The sequence below is a fragment of the Pan paniscus genome, chromosome 15 (genome assembly GCF_029289425.2).
Source record: "Pan paniscus chromosome 15, NHGRI_mPanPan1-v2.0_pri, whole genome shotgun sequence".
Classification (NCBI taxonomy): domain Eukaryota; kingdom Metazoa; phylum Chordata; class Mammalia; order Primates; family Hominidae; genus Pan; species Pan paniscus.
In genome coordinates, this window is record NC_073264.2 from 41,855,661 (window position 1) to 41,876,252 (window position 20,592).

Below are 20,592 nucleotides of genomic sequence, written 5' to 3' on the forward strand. Positions count from 1 at the left end.
TTGGATGCATATACAGTTCCAATCATTATATCCTCTTGCTGAAGTGACCCCTTCATCAATATATGATAATCTACTTTGTCTTTTATTATATTTTTTGCCTGGAAATCTATTTTTTCTGATATAGGTATAGCTACTCTTTCTCTTTATTGGTTCCTGTTGACATGAAACATCTTTTTTCATCTTTTTTTTCAGTCTGGGTGTGTCTTTATAGGCGAAGTGTGTTTCTTGTAAGCAACAGATCATTGAATCTTGTTTTTTCATCTATTCAGTCCATTAATGTCTTTTGATTAGAGAGTTTAGTTCATTGACATTCAATGTTATCATTCATATACCTTCATTATTGAGAGCATATGTGTATGGCATCTTGAAAAATAAACCAAGTTTTCAGCATGTTCTCTTTCAACTGGTGCTGTAATTGAGTCTTTGGTATTCTATTAGGCTATTGCTCCATTCTCTCATGTCAGCATCTTCAAATGATTTAGTAAGACTAGTGAATTCCATAGGCAGGCGCCAACTGTAACACTTACTTTGATATGAAATCAATTCCTTGACAAAAGCAACTTTGGGTGGAATGCTAGAACAAAAGCCATTCCCTAAGTCCACAGATTTTGATACTGGCAGAAGAATTATGGTCATGAAATAAGTAACAATAGAGGAACTATCTATTTATTTTAATGAAGCAAAGTAGTTGACATCTCTATGCCTGGAAGGAATTTAGGGTAATCATTGTATCACTAGAGGCCTGGCTAGTTCCTCAAGGGAATTATGCCATACTAGTAGCTCTATATCAGCACAGCATTTGTCTCTGCTCTTGGAAGTTCATCTACTAAGCAGTGGTACTATCCAGATCAGACTTGATGAGGAAAGTCCACTGTTGTTGAGTTCATATAATAACTCCAACTTTATTTTTGACCATGCCATACTTGAATTCATTCATTCATCAAGCACCAGAAAGGCTGGAGAAAGAGGCTTACTGATGTCCACAGAATACACACACACACACACACACACACACACACACACACACACACACACGCCACCTTTTCACATTGCCAGGAACATTCAAGTGAAAGCAAAAATCTTAATATCTTTTGCCCTTTTCTAATAATGTATATTTATGCCTCTTTCAAATTGCCAATCTTCCATCCTATTCTTTCCAGTTCCTGACCATGAGACCAAGCCATTAGCCATCACATATTAATTTGTGCAAATCCATATGTATAACCATTCTTCAGTATAAAGTAGATAACACAATACATTCCACTCAGTTCTGTCTATTAGTAACATTTCTCTTCATCACTGTCTTTCAGGGAAGCTCTTGATTGACAACCATCTAATGCTGGTAGGTACAAGTATCTCATTAAAGTAAAAGTTATTAAAACAGCAAAATGGTTTTCTCATCAATCATCTGGTGCTTATGTTCTTTCAATGAGGTTGTAGATGTGATTGAAGGAGAGGAGAGGATGAAGCAAGTGTAAAGTATTCTAGGAGTCTCAGCTACCTGTTCATGCAACTCTCCTGTGCCTGAGATCTGTTGGAGCTGAGATTCTCATATTCTCTTTGTACTTAATGTCAAACTGGTTAGGCTATGCATGGTTAACCTTTTGGATTGCTCAGTTAGATAACATGCACTTTATGATGAGTCACTGAAATCCATTTATTATTTCATGTCATGTGCTAAGATATTCAGTCTCTTTTAGGGTCTTCAAAACAAGACAGAAGTCGTTTTTCACGAAAAGAATCTTCAGAAAGGTTTCATGATTTTGCAGAGTCTCAGTCCCAGAATCACAATGCATAATTTAGAGAAAAAGATTTGGAAGTGAGAGATAATTTAAATAGCACAGATATTCTGTGAGAAAAATAAGGTAGGTTGAGCTAGTATCATAAAGATCCTTGAGAAACTTAAAAAATAATTTAACTTTATTTTCTAGTAAATAATTAGGCTCCAAAATGGGTGAAGTTAGGGAGTAACATAAAGCATTTGCTTTTTAAAAAGATAAATCTGGCAGTATGATTAATAATAGATTTGGGAGTGAGGACAGTACTAGAGCCAGGAAGTCTAGTTAAGTTGTTTTTGCAATAGATCAAGACAGAGATGATAGGGGAATAAAAGGAGCGTAGGCACAGGAGGTGAAGGAGGTAGACTAAAACACGGAGAAGTTTGAGTTCACAGCATTTGATGTGTATTTGTATATGGACTGTGAGGGAGAAATTAAAAATTAAGATAATATTCAGATCTAGTTCTTGTTTGGATAGTAATTGTATTGTTTTAGAGACAAACAAAACTCATTTTAAGATATTTCACAGAGATTGAAAGATCTATGTGGTAGACAGAATGATGGCCTCCCCAAAGATATCAAAGTCCTAATCCCTAGGACCTGTGAATATGTTACTTTACTTGGCAAAAGGGACTTTGCAGATGTAATTTGGTTAAGAATCCTGCGATGGGAAGATTATTCTAAATTATTCAAGAGAGCCCAATGTAATCACAAGGGTCTCTATAAGAGGGAGTTAAATATCAGTGTTAGAGAAAACAGATTTGAAGCTGCTACACTGCTGCCTTTGAAGATGAAGGCAGAAGCCATGCACCAAGGAATACTGGCAATTCCAGAAGCTGGAAAAGGTAAGAAAACAGGTTTTCTGCTCAAACTTCCAGAAGGAATGCTGTCATGCTCACACCTTGATTTTAGCTCAGTGAGGCTTCTAACCTTAAAAATTTTAAGATAATAAATTTCTGTAATTTTAAGCCACTAAGTTTTTGAGAATTTGCTAAAATAGTGATAGAAAGTTACTATAATCTGGAAGGATCATCAAGAACTAGAATACCAATTCTTTTAGTCACAACTATGATTGTTAGAAAATGTGAGAATGCTACAATGCAAGCAGGCATTTATCAAGTTTCAGTTAATGTAAAGGTGGGAGAGATAATTTTATAGGAAGAATTTAGTTAGTAGTAAAGCCTGAATAAATTTGAAGAAAATTTTATGGAGGAAAGGGTGAGTAGGAAGATGGAAAACAATGATACCGGTAAGAGAAAGGATAATGTAATGATGTGTTTCATCTGTGAAATGACCAAAGACAGCAATAACTGTATATCATTGCATTGTTTTCAATAATGTTGTTACTTTCAGATTTTTATTTTTAAAATTTTGCAACACACTTGCCTAAAATAATTCTAAAAAACATAGTTGGAGATATTGTGTCATCATCTAATAGCTCATGTTATGTTTTTCCTTTTTTTTCTTTTTTTCAGAAAGAAATTTCAAGAAATGGCAAAGAAAATGACTAGACAAGAGAAAAAAGGGCCCATAGAAGTGACTTCTTAGCATAAGGAAAAGTACAGGGATAGTTTTTATTATTTTATTATTTTTATTTTTATTTTATTTTATTTTATTTTATTTTATTTTGAGATGGAGCCTTGCTCTGTCACCCAGGCTGGAGTGCAGTGCATGATCTAGGCTCACTGCAGCCTTCACCTCTGGGGCTCAAGTGATTCTGTTGCCTCAGTCTCCCGAGTAGCTGGGATTACAGGTGCATGCCACCACCTGGCTAATTTTTGTATTTTTAGTATAGATGGGGTTTCACCATGTTTTCCTGACTGGTCTCCAACTCCTGGCCTCAAGTTATTCTCTCGCTTCAGCCTCCCAAAGTGGTGGGATTGCAGCCATCGGGCCTGGCCCAGGGATACTTTTTAAAACACACACACTCACAGACAAAACAATGGAACATTATCAGCACCCCAGATAACTTCCTCATGTTTATCATTATCCCTAAAAGATAACCAGTATTATGACTTCCATTGCTGGATTTATTGCTTTCTTTTGAGATTTATATAAATGAAATCATCAGTATATATTATTTTGCAATGGGCTTATTTTGCTCATCTTATTTGTGAGATTCTTCTCAATTGTTAAATGTAATAGTAGTTTGTTTTTCCTGGGTTGGGGGGTTTTACAAATATTACTGATATAAACATTTCTATATATCTATTTTCACGTACAAATATAAATACAGCCACGCACTGCATAAGGAAATTTTGATCAATTATGGATAGCATATACAAAAGTGGTCCCAAAAGATTATAATGCCATTTTGACTATACCTTTTCTATATTTAGTATGTTTAGATACACAAATATTATTGTGTTACAATTGCCTACAGTATTCATATGCCTTATAGACTAATTGTGTAGTAGGCTATGCGTCTAGGTTTGTGTAAGTACACCCTATGATGTCCACACAATGACAAAATCGCCTAATGATGCATTTCTCAGAACATATCCCTGTTATTAACTGACATATACCTGTACACATTTCTCCGGAATATGTACTAGATATAGAATTGTTGTGTAATAGAATATACACATTTTCAGATATAGTATACATTTCCAAAGAGTTTTCCAAAGTTGTATCAGTTTATATTCCCACCAGCATCATATGAGAATGCTAGTTTCTCCACATCTTCAACAACAATTGTCAATACTGTTGTTGTTGTTAGTATTTCTGTTGGATGCATGGTGATATCATTTAATGGCTTTACACTTTCCTGATGAGTTAATCTTTCATGTGTTTATGAAAAAGGCATTTGGATAATGCACAATGCCTTTAGGTATTATCTTTTGTAAATTACCTTTACAAGGCTTTTGTTACTTTTTAAAATATAGTAGCATTAACTTTTAAAAAATTCATTTTATGACATTTTATATACGCTTGACTAGTCTTGAGAAACTATAATTCATATATATAGCTTATGGACAATTTAATCCTGAATAATTCATCTTTTTTGTGCTCTATGGTTAATGGTTTTATGTCCAGTTTAAGAAATCTTTGCTTTTTCTAAGGTATTTAAGATATTCTCTTAGAAGTTTACTATTATTTTTAAATGTGTGCCTAAAATTTACCTGAAATTAATTTTTGTTTATAAAGTGAATTAAGATCTAAGGCTTATTTTATTTCCTATATGAATAGTTAATTGACCCAACATATTTATTAAAAAGACCATCGTTTCATTGCAGGGTTGCCTTTCCCAAAAGTGACATTACTATATGCATGTGGGTCTATTTCTGGACTCTAATCTGTCTCATTGGACTATTTGCACAACCTTTAGCCCAAACATACCCTATCTGTATTGCTTTAGCCATATAAAAATTCTTAATTATCACATAATTTAAATCTATTAACATTGTTCATCTTTATCAAGATAATCTGGGGTTATCTGAGCTCTTGGTCCATTTCATTACCAAATACATTTTAGAAGGAGCCTGTTAATATCCATACACACAAACACATATTCATACACACACATAATTACTGTGGTTTTGAATGTGATCAATTTAAGTATATAGAAAAGTTTGGATAGATTTGACATATTTCCAGCTAATGTTTTAGAAATGTAATTTCCAGTCATCATTCCGCTCTTTTTATGGGACCATTCTACAGCACCATATAGATATGAAGTTGCAAATGTAATGTCAAAGCACATCTTCTCAACATACTGTATAAAATGTAAAATTCAACCTAACCATATAATAGGATTGTTTGATTTAGTTTAGGATAGATTAGATTGGTTCATAGTATAATTACTAGGTTTAAATAAAAGCACAGTTTTAGGGAATGTGAGACTACTGCAATGCAAGCAGGAATTTATCAAGTTTCAGTCAGTTTAAAGGTGTGGGAGAGAATTCATATGAAGAATTTAAGAAGTGGTAAAGTTGAAAAATTAAAAATTTAAAACACTTGCCTAGTAATCATATTGTACTCTTCAGATTCTTTATGGTTTTGTTTCTTCCTTGTTTCCTCCTTCCCGTTTCTTTGTTCTTCCTTTTATACTGTCTCACTGTAGATTTTCTGAGTAATAGAAAGAATAACAAACTAGAAATCAGATAACCTGAATTGTCCTGGTCACATCTAAAGTCATAAGGTTTGCAGTAAGTCATCTAGCATTCTCTATTCAATTATTGGAGTTAAGAATATGGTCAATGAGGTTAAATTGCCTAGTTCAAACCTAGCTCTGCCACTTACAGTTAGGGAAGTTCTAGCAAATTATTTTTCTTTCCTGCTCATTAATTCCTTCATCTGTAAAATAGAGATAACAATAACATCTAAAATTGCTATGGGGATTAAATGAGTTATACATATACACTCTTTTGAAGAATGCCTGTCATATGTAAATATTATTGTTTGTTGTTGATTATTATGCCTATCTCCTTTTGTAATGCTGTTTTTAAAGTGAATTATTTTTTGAAAATATGTAAAGGTAATTAGAAACGCAAAAAAAAAATTATACAAAAGTAAAACTCAGCAATCATTTTGTTTTCCAGAATAATTACCTTATTACTGGTCAAGATTATTTGTTTATATTTTCATCTCTATCCAGTACTAGAATAATTTTAAAACACTCAATGTTTTCACTACATACGTATGATACTTTTTACATTATTCCCTCTTTACCTAAGACTATTTTCTTGGCAAAATTTAAATTTGAAGAGCTTTGGTATTGGGTTATAAACCAATCTGCCTGAGAAAGAAAGAGAAATTCATTCAATTACGTATTAAGTTCAGTGGAGGATAAGAAATGATTTGAGCCATCTGATCAAATTTGAAAGTCATAAATTTTGAATCAAATTAAAAGAAATATTTGAATGACAAGGAATGAAATGTATACCTTAATAGCTTTATATTGAAACTCTAGATGTAACACCATACCTTGGGGATCTTGAAGCAAGGTCATAATAAAATTTTAAAGATAGCAATTTCTAGGACAGTCTAACATGAATAACATAATAAACATTATCTGCATTAATAAGTGCTCTATAAATAACTCCATGACATATTTATATAATTGGCCAATGTTAAAATGAAATGAGCAAAAAAAAATGCCTTATAGAATTTGTGAAAATATATAAATATTAATTTCTACTCAATACTAAATAAACCTTTTAAAAAAATTTCTTGAAGAAGTACCACTGAAAACTGTTAGAACTTGGGTATGGTGATTCATTCACAAGAAATTCACTAGAATTCATTTTATAGATAATAGAAATTTCACCTTTAAAGTCTAGAATTATGCTGTTCAGTATAAATAAAACAGAAGTCAAATACATGTCAGTTTTTTCTCATATAAACATTTAAAAATACTAAAATAGAGATGAAATTAATATTAATTATACACTTTATTCAACCAATAATATCTAATCTATCAGTTTAACATACACTCAATATTAAAAATTACTAATGAAATATTTTACATTCTTTTTTCTTATTGTTTTTGTCCTAAGGTTTTGAAATCCAGTGTGCATTTTATACTTACAATGTGTCTTAATTCAGACTGGCTACATTTTAAGTCCTCAATAGCCACATGTGACTAGTGATTAGCATATTGGATAGTGTGGGTTTTGAAACTTTGGGCCAACAATTGTTTCACCTCTTTCAGCTACTTTAACTCTTCGACCAGATGTGTGTTTAGTGCTGTAAAGACAGGTGCCAACTTCTCTTTCAGGACACCCAACAAAATCAGAAATGGTAAGAACTGATAGGAATTTCTAGTCTCTCACTGTGGATTCAATCCTGCTCATGCCGTAGATCCCACATGTTTATGGGATTAACCTGGTCTTTGCTTCCCTCTTCTTCACAACCTCATTTCCTGTCCTTTCAACTTCAGCTTTACACACAAAAACAACAGCCTTAATGAGTTTGTTTAACCAGATGACACAATTGCATAATGTTAAATCCCTGCAATACATTTCTCACCTAACATATAAGAATGGTTTTGCTTCTTTTGTTGGACTCTAAGTTATACACAATTTGATATTGAGAGTGATACTGACAGAACTGAATCTTAGCAACACGTACTCTGAATTCATTTTGCATTTTCTGGAAGTGATCTGTTTAGATTTAAAAGTATTAAATCTTTCTTTCCAGTGATGAAGGTGATTAACGGTAGTCCATGACATGCAGTGGCAGGACGGTTATGTGAATTACCCACTGTAGATAGTGCAAGTGCCTACAGAAGGTAATTTTTTTTTTGTAACAAAGCATGTGTTGCTATAGAATATGCTTGCAAATATAGGGTTATAGCATGTCTCATCATGAATGCACCAGAGAGCATGTGGAAAGAACATGCTAAGTTCTCACTTCAAAGTCCACATAAAGGACCTAAAAGCCTCTTTGAGTGCTCTAAAAGAAACACTTATTTTCTGTAGCCGCAAGGGTGAGATTTCTGAAAACAAAATCTAAAATCTAATCTTGCAGGTGGCTGAATAATAATGCAAATTATATTCCCAAACATGCAGCATATCTTTGGTTGCAATTAAAGCATTTATTAGGGAAGAATGAAATCTTGAACATTGGAACATCAGTCTTACGCACTGATTCAATGGATCTTAGACTTTGAACTCTTTCATCCCACTGAACTTCTGGTAGCAGAAGCAGCTCTTCCATCCCTTCCATATGGAGGGTACTCTCAGCTTGTCTGAAGAACCCATAATGGTCTCATTAATGGTAGTTACCTCACAGGAAATTGCTACTCCTCCTCCGAATCTATCTTCACCACATTTTCCTGCTTCTAGACCTACTTATAAATCTGTACATAGACTCAATTCCCATCAGGTCATGAAGAGTGAGGCTCAAAATGGGCCCTTTGGGAAGATGTGCTATATAACAAGAGAGTTGCATAATTTTGCCAATTTATAGTGACAAAAACCAGGGGATATGCGAACGAAGTGTAAAGAACATAAGATGAATCAGAATACATTTATTGGATCATAAGCATAGATTCTGGATAGAGTGGCCATGCTAGTAATGGTTCTAGCAGTTTGCTTGTCTGGTTGATGGAATTCTCCACTCAAGATTGACCTGCAACAGTTGAAATTAAAATGTCAGAAGGTATTCAGGAAGTCATCCAAAGAAATAGGGAGATTGGAACGCTGGAGTGGATTTATCATGGAAGACCTAAACATACCCCCTCACTATGTCCCTTGGGAAGGTCTAGAGAGCATTCATTTCACCAAGGCTGTGAGAAATTTATGAAGGCATCCGGAGCAATCTAGAACAGCTCTGCGGTGGCTTTTTTTGTAGGCCCAGAATTACAGTGGGATCTGCTATTACACTGAGATTCCCAAATTAAACGGGAATGGTGGAATTCTGGAGTATCAGAGACAAACTGGCAACAAATAATCATCAAGGAAAAGATGAGCTTAGATAACATAAGGCACAATGATGCTAAGAGACTGAACATACAAATGGACTATGGCCAGATCATATACAAAAACAGAACTCTGATCTAAAACCTGTAGCAAGCTGCCCAGGAAACCAGCCCCTTATCTGTAATAGGCAGCCCAAGAAGCAACCTGCTGTAAATCAGACTTTCAGGAAGCCAGCTCATTATCGCTAATGATAATCCAGGAAACTAAACAATACATTCTTGAGCAATGAACCTGAAAATGTCCAAGAATTGATCAATAACTGACAGCTTCCCTAATTTTTGTTCCTGCTTCCAACTTAGGACCAACCAGAGAAAACCAATTATGCACCTGTAACCAATCCCATAGGATACCACACTTCTAGTTAGCCCTATAGCATCCTCATGCCAATAGCCTCCAACCAGGGCATATCTGAAGTCTTCCCTTTCTGCAACTATAAAGCTTTTCCACTCTTCTGCCTGTATTTTCATCTCTGCCAAAATGGAAGTGACAGTTGGTGGCTCTCTTGCTGCAGCAAGTTCTGAGTAAACAGGCTTTGTTTTTCTCGTTTGTTTGGTCTTCTTTTACTTTCACAAAGCAAAGCAGCATTTAGAATAATCTTACTTTCAGAGGTGGTTGGCTTTGGCTAGTTGACAATAGAGTTCCTAGAACTGAAATAGTTGGGCAGCCTATCAGAGTCCAAATTGATCTGTTTAAGCAGAAAAACTCTAGGCCTAGTGAACAGAAATCTGACTGAATCTCACAGAATACTCACAGCCCCAGTGCAGTCTCAGACTTGAGTCAGGTCACAGTCCCAGGACTCCTTGAGTGAAAAGGAGACCAAACGACTTTAAAAAAGGACGCTGAAAGAATAACAAATACTTATATTGTGAAACTTCTTTCAGCCTTTACTAAAGGTACAAGTGGTCCTTTATTGGTCACTATTTTTAATTAGAATAAACAAAATATGTATTTTTAATTTGGCGAGTAATTACATGTTCGATTACGATAAAGTACATTTTCTTTGTGTGGGGTGTATGCTAGGTTCAAAAATGATTCGATTATTAAGATTCAGGAGAATTTTGATTTTTGAACTCTAACTCTTCCCCAGGTATAAAATGAACATAGATAAATAGTGCTAAAATGTGAGTTAGATTTTTAGGTAACAATGTAAATGTAATACAAATTTGAAGCTTAGGAATAAAAATAAATAGCATTTGATTATTTTAAAGTAAGTGCTTATTTATGTGGTTTCCAATGTGACTTAAGACATCTGTGTTTTTTCTTGTTTGCTTGTGTGTATATGAGAGTGGGAAAGAAGGGGAGTGAGGAGGAGGAGAGAGAGGGTGGAGGAAAGGCAGAAAGTTCAAGAATGATTTGTTTGAGAGATGAAGTACGTTGCATAGATAAGACTATGGTTTGTTTAAAAGTATATTAATTTCTGTAACTATGTAACAGAGTATCCCAAATTTAGCAGCTTAAAATACCAGTTTATTGTCTCACAGATCTGTGGGTCACAAATCCTGGCACAGCTTAACTGGATCGTCGTGCTGTAATCAGCGCGTCAGGCAAGGTACATTCTCATTAAGGTTCACCTGGGAAAAGCTACTCTTCCAAGCTCCCTCATGTTGTCTGTAGAATACATGGTTGCTTGTTTCTTCAAACGTAGCAACTGAGAAAGTCTCTGCCCTCAGGTAGGAGTCCTTTATAAGGATTTTTCCCTCAATTAAGACAGGCTCAACCAGGACAATTCTTCCTCTTTTTTTTTTTTCCTTTTTTATCTTAAAATCAACTGATATGAAACCTTAATGAAATTTTCAAACTTTCTTCACCTCTACTCTATCCTATTGGCCAGAAGGAAGTCACAGGTACCAGCTGTACTCAGAAGAGGGGATCACATAGTTTATAACATATTGGGGTCACCTAAGAATGTATCTGACATAATGTGATATACCAGAAACCCAAAGGATAAGTGGATGGAAAGAAAGGCAAAGCAAAGAAGGAAAAGAAGTAAGAAATCAGGGAGGGAAAAAAGGCAAGCAAGCATTTATGAAAGGAATTTTGGTAGTAAATACTCAGCTATAAAATTTCCATTCATTTTGGCTTCTTCCATAAAGACCTCCCTTCATCATTTTCCACCATCCTCCCAGATCTCTATTCTCAGTTTTCCATACTTTTAAGAGTTATAACTTGATAGCACTCTCTTTTACTTATTTGTATTTAACTTTATTGTCCTTTGCAAACTACGCAGTTACTCAAAATTAGGGACTCATGCTAATGCACATTCCTCTTCATCATCCCAAAGATTTGAACAACTTATGCAAAGAAACCCTTTATTCACTGTATCTTAGGAAAACAGGAATAAAATAGAGTGCATACTATGTTCCAAGTACAGAGCCAGGCACTCTCACTTGTTACCTTATCACTAAGTGACCTTACATTAACCTTAATTAACAGAATAGAGCAGTTACTTAAAAAAAATAAATAGCTGATATTGGTGTTGCTAAAATTCTAACCCAACCCCTTGAATATTTTATTAAGTCGAAATGAATAGAAGTCAAACATAAACATCATTGAGAATTCAAAAAGAATTGTGTGATATTCACAAAATGCAAGTTATGGCACCTCCTTAACTTGATATTTAGCATAGTGAAAAACGTGTTTGGGCAGAAGGTGGGCAGACAGATGCTTGAAGTGGCTTTTTTCCTTTTACTGAGACTTTGGAGGAGTTACTTTCTCAGTTACTTATCTATCAACTCTCTAACTATCTATCTAACATCTATCTATCTAACTTATATATCAACTATCTATCTAACAACTTATCTATCAGTAGTTACTAATGATAGTAACTATTTCTAGAGGGAATAAGATAATTAAATGAGTTTAAACACAATGGTGACTTTATTTAGCAAACAAAATGTCTGTTAATCAATGAATGAAAAAAACATTGCTCTTGGATTTGGGGGCTGGAGGGAGAATCAACAAGCTACCGACATAAAGTAAAACAAGTTGAAACAAAACAGATTTAGAAAGCAGAAAATAATAGCCTGCTGAAAACAGAGTCTATGCCCAAGATTTCTTTTTGTAGTTATAGTAAATATTTTTAAAAGCTTATTTCTAAATTGTTAGCATACTGAATTGTATAATTATAAATAATTTCAGAAATAATGTTAAATGATTCACACTCTGCTAGTTTTATTTTATCCACATGTACCAGCCCCATTTCTATTCTCTTTTTGATCATTGTATATTTCTAATCTGTAACTAGAAGAGTTTGGCAAATTGCTTATTTATAATAGTATGACAAGCCACCAATCAAAGTATCTGGCTTCCAGAATCAGATTATCCTAATTCCGTCCACTCTTTATTTAGTGGTTGCAGCGGAGTCCCAGGAACATACAATAGCATGGCAAGAAACAATCAATGCTAACACAAGCCACAAAGATAATCGGAGTGGAATCAGTGGTTTGCTATTTTCTTTCTCAGGATTCTAATTTTCTTTTACCTTATCATAGACATGGACCAATAACCATTTCAGGATAAAGCTAGACTAATCAAAATAAATGAAGTCCCCAAACCACCTGTACAATCCAGACATTTAAAAGCAGAGGAGTTGGTAAATATAGTATTTCATAAATGAAAATTTTAGCTCAGCCTCCTATCTTCTCTATTTTTTCTCCAAAGGAGAAAGAGGAAAAACCTTTTTCATTGAAAAATTATAGCTTGAGATTATCAATCAATAGTACCTCTTAGTTGCTTAGCTCAGCCATCAGTGTTAGGTGTATAACAATACTGAGGTTCAAAAGTAATAAAACTGGGCATGTTTCATAGCCAGTATTTTACTTTATATGATATATATATAGTGAATATACTATATTTCTTGGCGGAGGGAAAAACAGGGGATATGGTAGATGTTTAATAAGTTATTTCATCTAAACCTCAAACCCTAAAAATTAAATGCTCTTGCCATTTTACAGAGGAGTAAACTGAAGATGACGTTAAATGACACATAATTTTAAACCTGGAATCAAAAATATCTGAGACATCGTAAATGAATACATTTGTAGCTCTTTATTTTCTTACTATCTCTCTGTTAGTGATATTTACACCAATTTTTTGTAACTTTGGCTTAAAATTACAACCATTCGAGTTGAAATGAAAGAAAAGCCATCTATCTATTGTCACTATCATGTCTGCATTTTCTGCAGTTCAGTACATGTCCAATTTTATTCAAAACCATTCAAAGGCTTCTCTTTTCTTTCTTCTGATACAGTATTGCTTAGATGGTCTCTTCATTAAGCTGAGTAAGAGTGCAGATTTTCAATTCTTTGGAGAGATTCAAAGCTATCTATCCCTATTACCTTTTCATTATTCCTTTAGGGTCTCATTTAGTACTAACTGGTAAATTTTAAAGGCCAAAAATTTTCACTGCAGATATGTTTTCTGATTCTGAGATAGAAATTATATCTGGAAGGATAATATAAGAGAAAAAAGATGGGATCTGAAAAGGTTAGAACAGTTTCAATTTACTAATTCATTCAATTTCAAGATCAAGACTTTGTATTTCATTTTTAGTTTTCTTCCTTGGTAGAGCATACAATTTATATAAAAAATAAAGTTTCTACATACACGATTCTCATTAATGTTTTGGATTTGTTTCTAATATTTTTCCATCAATTTATGTGAATCAAATCTTCTCTTAGGATCCCTTTCACAGTTCTTTTCTTTATATCCAGATCTTCTCTCTGATTTTTTCTTTCTTTGTCCCTATCATCTTCTCTTTTCACTGCGGCTGTTAAGTTAAAAAAAAAAAAATCAGAAAGCTATTGATGTCGCTATCTTTCTCCTGTCACTTTCATCAGAAAAAAACAGAGTTCCAATGTGCCGCATCCAGTTGCTTAGCAACAATATTTTCAACCTCCCTGCCAGCATGAAGAGTGTGAAGCTGGGCCTGCTAATGTGGCTGCAAGACCAAAAAGAGCATAGTTTGAGTGGAAATAGGAAAATTAAGCCCTGAAAAATTCAACAATCTCAGGATATAATGAATGCAGAAAAGGATGAGCATTTTACAGTGGGAGCTTCCTTTTTCTGCATGACATATCACTGGCAGAAAACTTTCTTCTCTAAAGCAACCTTCTAGGAGTTATGCAATCAAAAATGCCAATAAGACTGTGTTCTGCATTCAGTTCCTAAACTGATCCATTGCTTTATTTTTCCATACATATATTTACAATTCCATGGAAAAGTAGATATTATGAATGTGAATGTTTTCAGCACAAGATTGAGTAAAAAATTTTTAATAATGCTTTTTCAAAATTTATTACTATTATTTTAATGAACAAAAACTGATGGCTTTTCTATGTAAGTTTGTGAATACATTCCTATTCTTTTTACGACTACTTTAATCTCACATTATTTTTTTTTCTCAGTAATAGAAACACGTATTTAGTCCATGTTTGGTAACTGTATAGCTTTCTTGTTTTTAAATAAAATGTTTTGATTGCTTTATATTTATGTTGTTCATTGGTATGTGTTTGAAAATGGATAAATGACAGAAAGATTGTCAACAGAGTTCATAATCAAAATAATTAGATGCAAAATTATACTTTCAACGAGAAGATTAAAAACTAATAAATATGCTTTATATTTTTTCTATTTGTCATTTAAAAATACATTTTATTGCATATAAATTAAGAATTACATATCTTTATCAGTTCACATGACATATATAATTTTATCAAAAAACTAATTATAAGTTAATTTAAAAGTTGTTTCTTGAATTTAATACATTTTAATATAGTGTGGTATTCTATTTTGAGCAGGAATTGCAGAAACTGGTATCTTGTGTTCCAAATTTGCTTTGATGTTTTTATCTGCTTGATAATCTGGAGCATGTTTTATAATCTGCCTAAGATTCAGTTTTTGCATATTAAGTGAAAATAATACTTCCTAACTTCAGTTCTAGTACAAAAAAAATACAGTGAGATAACAAATATAAAACACTAAGCATATCTGGCATACAAACAATATTCAGTAATTTTAAAGTCATTGTTACTTAGAAATTTTTAGAAATTAGTTACTAGACCAGATAGGTTTTGTTCCAGACATTTTATCACATTTTAATGTAAATTCATTTTTAAACATTGAAATATACTGACAGCAGCAGCACTCAAGACATTAAGCATTTAGAGATATAGAGTCCACAGAAGTAGATTATATGTGAATAATTAAAAACTCTAATAGTAGCCATGTATGTAGACTGGGTATGCATTAATATTTATTAGTATTTTTGAATAAAAATGTAAATAGCAGACTGTGGAAAACATGGTCATAAAATTCTTTATTTATATCCTTATTGCTATTTGTTTTATCTTATAGAAGGAAAACTGACCATTTAAAAATTAATAATTCATGTCCATAATGGCAAGATATTATTTCTCCCAAGTTCATAAATAATAATATAGAAATATTATAAATGAAGATCTCTTGGCCAGCCTTATAAAAACACGTTTGCACCATCTTTACTAACTCATTCTTAATTATGAGCAGAATCACAAGGTATTTGAGGAATGCTTGGAATATAAAGCACATAATTTAAAATACACTAAAACATCTACAGAAAATCTAAAAAATAAAGAAACCTTAAGATATTCTTGTAGGTAATGAAACCATCATATCTGTAAATGAGTAAAGAATAGATTAAAAACAAATAATAAATCTATAAACATATTTTCTTTTAAATTAAAATTCTAGTAAAATATATTGATGTTGATGAAATATCTCTAAAAGGAGGGAAGAACAAGAAGAAATATATGCAACCAAAGATAGGAAACATGAAGATATAGTTTAAGAAGTCTAACTTTTGACTTGTATGGTTTCTAGGTAGAAATGAACAGATGTCAAGGTGATGATATTTTCAAACATAGTAAAAGCAATTCCTAAAATGGAAAGATGGGAGTACCAGACTATAATGAACTCAGTAAATACCTAGCCCAATGAATTAAATTATACCTGCATATTGACACATTGTACCTTTTTAGAACATCGATAATAAATACCAAAAGTATCAAAAGATAAAAAATAAAAAGGACAATATAAAAGGAATGATCTTCAGGAACTTCATATGCAATTATGTAATGAATTCAATAGGCTGAAGGAAATTAATTTTGGTTTTTACTCAACTAAGCTGTTAATCAAATGTAAGGAAAAATGAATTACATTTTCAGACATGAAAGGTCTCAGAAATTTTACCCCCTACACACCCACACACTATTAGAAAATTTCTTTAAGGATGGCATTAGTTGCAGTTCTCTAGAGAAACATAACCAATAGGTCTCATATACAGACATACACACACACACAGACACACACACACACACACACACACAATTTTATTGTAACGAATTGGCTCACGTAACTACGGAGGCTGAAAAGTTCCTCAATCTGCCAGCAAGCTGAAGACCCTGGAAAGCTGGTGGTGTAGTTCCAGTCTGTCTCTGAAGATCTGAGAACTAGGAACACCAGTGGTGTAAGTTCCAGTGCAAAACAGAAGACTGATGTCCCAGCTTAAGAACTCAGGTAAAGAGAGAATTCTCATTTCATCCGCATTTTAGCTCTGTTCAGGGCCTCAGTGGATTGGATAATGCCAATCCACATTGGAGAGGGCAATCTTTTCTACTGAGTCTACTGATTCAAATGTTAATCTATTTCAGAAACACATCTTAGACTATTCAGATATAATGTGTAACCAAATATCTGACACTCTGTCTCCCAGTCAAGTTGACACATAAAATTAACCATCACAAAGATGTTCTTTGTAAAATGTAAGGGTAAACCAAGGAAGAAGAAGATGCAAAATATGGGAAAGGAATCCATAAGAAATATGTATGAATTACAAAAATAATTGCTTCTGCTAGAAACAGTATTTAGTGTACCATGAAACAAGAATCAAGAAGTAAGAGAGGTACAGAGATGTTTATATCATCATTGAAAGTATAGGCTGACTTAAGAAGATGATAAATATGTTAATTCTAATTTTTTTAAATGAGAATTTAAAATTTCAGGAAACAAAATATCAGAAAAAATATCAGAAAAAAATGCAATCATAGCACACTACATGTTTGTGAAATTAGTGATATTTATAAAGATGTAACAAATACTTGACCGTGTAAAAGTAAAAATAGGAATAACTGCATTTGCAGTTGAGAAGGGAGGCAGCAAATAAAAGGTAAATATTAACCTTACAAAGTAAGGTGACCAGATATACTTTCAAGAAATAATAAAAAACCAAATATTCAATATTTTGTAATTACAGAAAAAACATGAAATGACTTAAAAGTCATAACAATACTATAAAGATGAAAGAAAGAGATGGTTTTTGACCAACCCTCAGATATCAGGGAATTAATTGAAAATGCCTAAAACTGATCAGACATAGTGATATAAACATAAAGTTTAGGGATGCAAATTAAGTAAAATACTGTACTCTTTAATAATTAAAAACAATTTTTGTAAATTTATAAACTAGGTGCTATGAGAGAAAAGGAACCCTTGTTTTCCATTATTGGCCCATCTGTAATATTACCTTTTCATCATACATTATTTAAATATATTTCTATGCATACATTGGTATAAAAATTTGTATACGAAGTTTAGTTTATAATTGTATGCAGTTTTGTTTTTTGTGTTTTTATAGTCAATGATAAAATTATAGCCCCATCTTAAAAAAGATGAGCAAAATGAGTTTCTTCTTAAAGTTGGTAAGTAATTTTTAAGTTTTAAAAAGATAAGGTTTAAGATTATTGAAATTTAAAGTCTCAAAATACATACATGAAAAACCTTATAAAATATTAAAAATAAATACTACAGCCAATAGTATACTTAATAGTAGAGATTAAACTCTTTTTTCCTATTATCAGGTACAAATCAAGGATGTTTGTTCTCACCACTTCTAATAAGTGTTTTACCATAAATCTTAGTGCAATAGTGTAATAAAAATATATAAAAGGCATATAATTTTAAAGAGATTTGTGTTAAAATTATATTATGGTGATGGTTGCACAATTGTATAAATATTCTAAAAACTTTTATGCACTTAAATGAGTGAACATTGTGATATTAAATTATATCATAATGACATTGTTTTTAAAAAGCAGAAGAATAGAGAATAGCTGCTTTTATTCACAGATAATAGGATTTTATAAGTAGAAAATCCTGTCGATTCCACCTAACATTACTTGAATTTATACACCAGTTCAGCAAGGTAGAAAGACATAACAGTTTTGAAATAGAAAAATAAAATAAATTTCTACATAGTATCAATTAACAATTGAAAAACACAGTATTTTAATTTATACTAGTTACAATATCACCAAGACAAAATCTAGTACCTAGGAAAAATATCTAATCCAAAGTATGAAAAATTACTTTATGGAAAATGATAAAACATTACTCAAAGATGTTAAAGATTAAGTAAATAGATATCCTAAAATCAGTAGATATTAAAAAATGATATTACTAGGATGTCAATTTTTACCAAACTGAACTATATATTTAGTACAATCACAACCTTAATTCAAGTGGTTTTAAAAAGTAAAAATGGACAGGAATATACTAAAATTTATATGAAAGGCAAAAGACATAGAATAATACAAAATATTTTGAGAAAAAGAAAAGCAAAGTTGAAATATTTACACTACCTTACATTTCAAAGCATTTTTGTCAGAACACAGTGCTACTGACATAATAATATACAAATAATGTAAAGAAACAAAAAACTGGTATTCCAGAAACATACACATTAGTTCAATTAATTTTTTTAAGACATAAAGTCAATTAAATGGTAAAGGGATTCCACTTCAACAAATGATGTTGAAATAGTTAGATAAATATGTGAAAAATAAAACACCTTTTACCTGCCTCACTCTATACACAAAATTAATTATTAATTGACCAGAAATTTCAATGTGATAGAGACTCAACATTTCTAGAAGAAAACATAAGAAAATTACTTTGTAAAATTGAAGTTAAAAAATATTTTTGGCAGGACCTAGGAAGCAATAACCATAAAAGAAAAATATATATAAATTGAGCTATAATAAATATAAATAAACCTCAGCTCACCAAATAACAAAATTTACAAAATAAATAAGCAAAACATAGGCTAGAAATAATTATTTGCCATGTACCTCAATGAAAGAAGATATGCATTTGGAATATATAAATAACTCTATTTCGCAAACAATTCAGTTTGTAAGTGTTTAAATATTTGAGTGGTCCCTTTATTAAGACATGCTTCAAAAATTAGCCATTAAAGAACCCAATTCAAAAGCACATTTAGATACTACTATACATTCAATAGAATACCTAAAACAAACAAAAAACACAAACTAAACAAAATATTGATGAGACTATGGAACAAAAACCAATAAAATATTGATGATGGAAGGATAAAATGGCACAAGTTTTCAGAAAATGAATTCATAGGTTTTAATGAAGTTCAACATTAAGGCCTACGTTTTTACTCAACAATCCTACTCCTACCTATTTACTTGAGAGGAAATAAAACATATACCTACATGAAAACTTACACTCCATGTTCAAAGTAGCCTAAAGCTAGAAAAAGTACTTATCTTCATCAAAGGAAGAATGTATGAGCACATTTCAGTGTGTTCATAAGATAACTTTTATCTAACATAAAAAGAAATACATTCCTAATACGCAAAATAACAAGATTTAATCTCAAAAAGTTTATGTTGAGTAAAATAAAATGAATCAGAAAGGAGAGTATACTGTATGATTCCATTTACACGAATTCTAAGACAGGCAAAACTAATTTACGAGGATTGAAATCAACTAGTTGTTGCTGTTGTGAGGGGGTTGGGGCTTAACTAGGAAGAGGCATAAAGGAACTATCTGGGAGGACTGGCATAATTTCTTTGTTTCCATTGATAGATGTGAAGTGTATACAATTGTGAGAACCAATCAGTTGAACATTTAACCTCCGTGTTTTTCATAGTGTATGCATCAATTAAAATATATATTAAGTGAATATATCTTCAGATTTTTTGAGCAGACATATTTATGGATATATAAAAGATATTTAGGAAAAAATAAATATGTAGTTGTTATACTCTGTATTTTGCTGTTTGTTCTTTATTTTATTTTACATTGATTTATAAACATTCTTCTGAAGATTGTGTAAGCCACAATACAACTTTTAGTGTGAATATTAGTAGTGATTTTAAATATTTACTGAGTTTCATCTGCAAACTTACTGTTTTATGAAATAATTCTTTATTCATATACTGTGAAAGTTAAATTTATCTTGATGATTAGGATGCACTATTTCCTTCCTCTATTATAGTGTAATTTTTAAAAGAAACTTCCTGATAGTTTATTAGATATAAATTCAA